We start from the raw sequence: 6028 nt of genomic DNA, 5'->3' as shown, positions 1-6028 counted from the left end.
CTGGAAACAAAACATCTAATTCTTGCTTTGTTTTTTAGATGATAGTATGCTGATTTAGTTACTGCTTTGACATGACTACTAAAACTAAGGTCTGTCTCCAGAATCACAACAAGATTCCTGACTTGATTTTTAGTTGTTATAACGCAAGAGTCAAGATATGCATTCACCTTGAAAACTTCATCTTTGTTTCCAAATGCAATGACTTCAGTTTTATTCCTTGTTTAACTGAAGAAAGTTCTGGCACATCCAACTATTAATTTCATCCTTACATTGGCAGAGGGAGTCAATGGGGCTGTAGTCATTTGGAGATAAGGCTAGGTACATCTGGGTATCATCAGCATAGCTGTGATAGGCAGTTTGGTTCTTATTTTATTATTTGACTTAGTGGAAGCATATACAGGCTACACAAGAGCGGTGCTAGAATTGAGCCTTGTGGGACTCCACATGTCATGGACATCCACTTAGACACATGCTCTCCTATACTCACATAATAGCCTCTTCCCTTCTAAGTATGACCTGAACTATTTGAGTAACATACCAGAAAGCCCAACCCAGTTTTCCAGTCTCTCTAGTAGTATTTTATGATCGACAGTGTCAAACGCAGCACTGAGATCTAGCAATACCAGCACTTATATTTAAGCACAGAATTTAAGCGAGTATCATTTATTAACTTATTGGGTCTCATTCATGAAACACGAGCAGAATTAATTTTTGTGTAAATCGCGTGTAAAGTGGTTTTGGCGTAAATTTTCGGATTCATTAAAACATTCGTATTTTCCAAATGTTAGTTGGTACGAAAGAAATCTACACCTGCTCCCAGCCATGCGTAAATAGTGAGTTTAACGTCTGAACGTTTTGCTCATTAATACGGCTGCATTTTAATTCACCTTAATCGGGTACATATTTACACAGCATTTTGAAAAAAATATTTTATATATTAATTACATACGGTTTTTCTTTTAACTTTTATTATGAGAGCCAGTAATAGGATTTGTAATATGCTGCCAAACTTCCTTTTTTAGGACCTGATACGCCACTAGTACGCTTGAAAATAAAATTTGGCGTTTTGAATGAACTTCTGATAATAAAACTTCAATTTCTGCAGCTGAGAAATGTTTCTTTTTCAGTCGCTTTTGAGAAGAAATGTTGAAATCCTTCGTTTGGTGTCATAATATGATGCTCATATATAGTTGTCAGTCGGATTTAATAGGCGGGATTTATGGTAATTGAGAGTGAGCGTGCACGCGCGTCCCATTTACGACTGATTGGAATTCATTAACACGCACACACATTTCACTATCACATCTGGCGTTTACGAAGTTTTTGTGAATCAGGAGAAGAGTTTTCGGGAAGTTCTCTTTACGCGCAAATCACTCAGAGATTTACTCGTATATTTACGAATGTTTCATGAATGAGACCCAATGAGTGCTGTCTCTGTGCTGTGATGTGGTCGGAAACCAGATTAAAAATTGTCCAGGTATCCATTTGAGTTTAAGTATTTGTTTAGCTGATTAAAGACTACCTTTTCAATAATCTTCCCTATAAAAGGAAGATTTTATATTGGTCTATATTTGCTCCGTATGGTGTTATCAAAATTGCCTTTTTTCAGAAGTGGTTTAACAACTGCAGTTTTCAGGGAGTTTGGAAAAGTCCCAGAAGGAAATGAGGCAATCACCACTTCTAAGAGATCTGGTTCCAAACAGTTAAGTTCAAGTTCAAGTTCAAGTCTGCTTTATTGTCAATTTCCACATGTACAGTACATACAGAGAATTGAAATTGCGTTACTCTCAGATAACATTAACATTAAAGCTTAAAAGAAATCTAGATCAAATATAAAATGCAGATACAACTATACAATAAGGGAATGTAAAAAAAAGGCATATAATAAAATTAAAATTAAAGCTAAATAAAGCAGCGCAAGGCAAATGACAGATATAGTGCAAATCAATGAAGTGAACAACAGTGCAGATAAAAGATTTTTAGTGCAAAAAAATCCCTTATTAAAAATATCTTAAATATATTAAGTCTGATTAAAGTGACAAGTGACAAAGGGCTCAAGAGCAGTTATTTTATTTAACTGACTGATGAGGTAGTGAATTGACGTCAGTTCCATGCTGAATGAGGTAGTGAGCAGACCAATGCTTCACAAAGTGACTAGTGCATGCCATCATATATTTAGTGTGTGTGTGTGTGTGTGTGTGGGGGTTTCATAGTTCAGTGGTGACTGGGGCAGAAGAGGGGAGGGGGGGCAAGTTCAGGAGTGAGTTCAGCTTCCTGACAGCCTGGTGGATGAAGCTGTCCTTCAGTCTGCTGGTCCTGGCCTGGAGACTCCACAGTCTCCTCCCTGATGGCAGCAGGCTAAAGAAGCTGTGTGATGGGTGAGTGGGATCACCTGTGATGCAGAGGGCTTTGCGGGTGAGACGTGTTCCATAAATGTCCTGGAGGGAGGGGAGAGAGACACCAATGATCTTCTCAGCTGATCTCCCTATGCGTTGCAGAGTCTTTCGGCAGGACGCGTTGCAGGCGCCATACCACACAGTGATTCAGCTCGTCAGGATGCTCTCGATGGTGCCTCTGTAGAAGGTGTACAGGTCCCACTTTATATTAGGTGGCCTTAACTACTATGTACTTACATAAAAAATAAGTACAATGTACTTATTGTGTTCAAATTGTATTGTAAAACACTTTTGCGGCTATTGAGGTGGGATAGGGGTAAGGTTAGGGAGAGGGTTGGACGTATGGGTAAGTTTAAGGGTGGGTTAAGGTGTAAAGTATGGGTCAACAGTGTAATTATAAATGTAATTACAGAAATTAAATACAGATGTAATTACATGTAGTTTTTTAAATATAAGTACAATGTAAAAACATGTATGTACAGAATAAGTACATTGTACTAAATTATTAATTAAAATGTAAGTACATAGTAGTTAAGGCCACTTAATATAAAGTGGGTCCGGTGTACATGATTGGGGGTGGGGCTCTGGCTCTCCTCAGTTTGCGGAGGAAGTAGAGACGCTGTTGTGATTTCTTGGCCAGTGCTGCTGTGTTTTCAGTCCAGGAGAGGTCCTCTGTGATGTGCACACCCAGGAACTTGGTGCTGCTCACTCTCTCCACAGGTTAAATGGGTAATGGTAAGGAAGTTATGAAAGACAATTATACAGGTTCCCCTTGACTCTCTGTAAGCATTTTCACTATCATAAGACGTGGTATATGTGGGATCCTTTTAAATGAGTAAATTAGATGAACTACATGTCACTTGATGATGTTGGTTTATTTTAAATTGATATAATTTACAGCTCAAAGTATTGTAAAAGTATTACAATTCTATTTACTTCTATAATAAATAATATCCTTCTAACGTTTAAAACTTGTGTGAATTGTGTTTCAACTCTGATGTGCAATGTTTTGTTTGTGTGACTGAATCAAGTGACTCATGTGACTCATGTTTTATTTCTCATACAAAAAAGTATTTGTTTATTTTACTCAAAACAGATTGCTGAATGCCACTGCGCCTATATTTTATTAAAGTTCAAACTGGTGCCAATAAATTGCTTGACTAATAAGCACCGCCTTTCTTGAGAAATACGAAGGAAGAAGAGGGTAAACATTGTTGGTAGTGTTGGCAACTATGCCAACACGATCTCACACAGGAGTGAGGAACAAGGAGATGCAGGAGTATTACCAGGGCTCAAATTGAGGGGTGATGGCATCCCTTGTTCAAAAAAAGTGACAAAAACCATCCTCCCAAACATACCCTTTTGATTAATAATAGTGTTTATTTTGTAAAATTTAATGTGCAAATTAAATGTTAATATTCTATACTTATTCGTGAACTAAATAATGGCGACAGTCTCCACTCAATAACTGAGAGGCTAATGTATATTTCACTTTAAAGCTGTCACAAACCCGATCTTTGAACTTCCATACACACGCCAATCAGACATTCACCTAGGACTCCATTTCCCAAGATCCCCTCTGATTAGACACTCACCTGTTTCCAATAACCCGGAAACTATAAAGGTTGCTCTCACTCACATACACATGCTCAGTATTGTTTAGCCTGGCTACCTTACCACATTTACATTTAATAATTTAGCAGACACTTTTATCCAAAGCGACTTACAAATGAGAACAATAGAGGCATCCAGACCAATGAGAGAACAACAACACTATACAAGTGCCATGACAAGTCTCACTTAGTCTAGCACAGAACACTGTGCTGAAAGGTGCTCCACGCATTCTGTTTATTATTATTTTACTAATACTAGCACTTTTCTTTCTTTTCTTGTCTTTTATTTAAAAAAAAATAGACTCAGACTAACTGAGACTTGTCATGGCACTTGTATACTGTTGTTGTTCTCTTGTTGATCTGATTGCTTCTATTGTTCTCATTTGTAAGTCGCTTTGGATAAAAGAGTCTGCTAAATTATTAAATGTAAATTATTTACAGGCCTCCAAAATATTCTCCAGCCTTTGATGAAGAGGTCACAGAAATGTCATCAATGATTTCCTCAGAGTTTCAATTGTTTTGCTATTGCAGAGGTTTTTAATATTCACATAGATAATGCTGAAAACAAAACTACAAAAGAAATGATAACGGTTCTAAACACTTTTGACCTGATTCAGCATGTGCATGGACCCACCCACAAAGGTGGACACACTCTAGATTTAATCATCAGTAGGGGTCTAAACATTTCATCCATTGTTATTAAGGATGTAGGACTATCTGATCACTTCTGTATTTTCTTTGATATATTGATCTCTGCTACCACTGAATCTAGATCGGTCTCTGTCGGAAGGAGATGCATAAACAAGAACACAAGTGTACTATTAATGGAGGCTATATCTTTAACACCAAGCATTTCTGCAGACTCTGTTGATATTCTCCTTGATTCCTTCAACTCAAAAGTTAAGAATGTTATTGATGATATTGCTCCACTAATATTCAGTAAGAAAACAAACAGACAGAAATCAGTTTGGAGAAGATCAACAGCACTTCAGACTATGAAAAGACAATGCAGTAAAGCCGAGCGGATGTGGCGGAAGACAAAACTTGAAATTCACTATAGCATCTATAAAGACAGCCTTCATGCTTTTAATGTGGAACTAGCCACAGCTAGACAGAATTTCTTCTCAAACCTTATAAACAGTAACTTAAATAACACTCGTACTCTTTTTGCCACTGTTGAGAGACTGACAAACCCCCCCCCCCAAGTCAGATTCCCAGTGAAATGCTCTCAGACAGCAAATGCAATGAGTTTGCTTCCTTCTTTTCGGAGACGATTATCAATATCAGGAAGGCAATTGGCACATCCTCAAGCAATGCAGAGGTCAGACAGATTTGGCCACAATATCAAAAAGATACTATGTCTAATTTTGAAGCAATTGATAGCACAATTTTGGCAGAAATAGTGCGGCACCTAAAATCGTCAAACCTGCTATCTTGACACACTTCCCACATCTTTTTTCAAAAGTGTGCTTAAATGTTAAGAAGCAGATCTCTTAGAAGTGGTGAACGCCTCGCTTCTTTCTGAGACATTTCCAAACTCCCTGAAAACTGCAGTTGTTAAGCCCCTCCTGAAAAAGAGCAATCTTGATAACACCATTTTGAGCAATTATAGACCAATATCTAATCTTCCTTTTATAGGCAAAATTATAGAAAAGGTAGTTTTTAGTCAGCTGAACAAATACTTTTTTCAAGGTGAAGGCATACCTTGACTCTACGGTTATAACAACTAAAAATCATGTCAGGAATCTTGGTGTGATTCTGGAGACAGACCTTAGTTTCAGTAGTCATGTCAAAGCAGTTACTAAATCAGCATACCATCATCTAAAATCACTGCAAGAATTAGATGTTTTGTTTCCAGTCAAGACTTGGAGAAACTTGTTCATGCCTTTATCACCAGCAGGGTGGACTATTGTAATGGTCTCCTCACCGGCCTTCCCAAAAAGACCATAAGACAGCTGCAGCTCATCCAGAACACTGCTGCCAGGATTCTGACTAGAACCAGAAAATCTGAGCATATCA

This window comes from Carassius gibelio, chromosome A5 (assembly GCF_023724105.1).
Source record: "Carassius gibelio isolate Cgi1373 ecotype wild population from Czech Republic chromosome A5, carGib1.2-hapl.c, whole genome shotgun sequence".
In the NCBI taxonomy this organism is placed as follows: Eukaryota; Metazoa; Chordata; class Actinopteri; order Cypriniformes; family Cyprinidae; genus Carassius; species Carassius gibelio.
Note: the sequence above shows the minus strand (reverse complement) of the source record.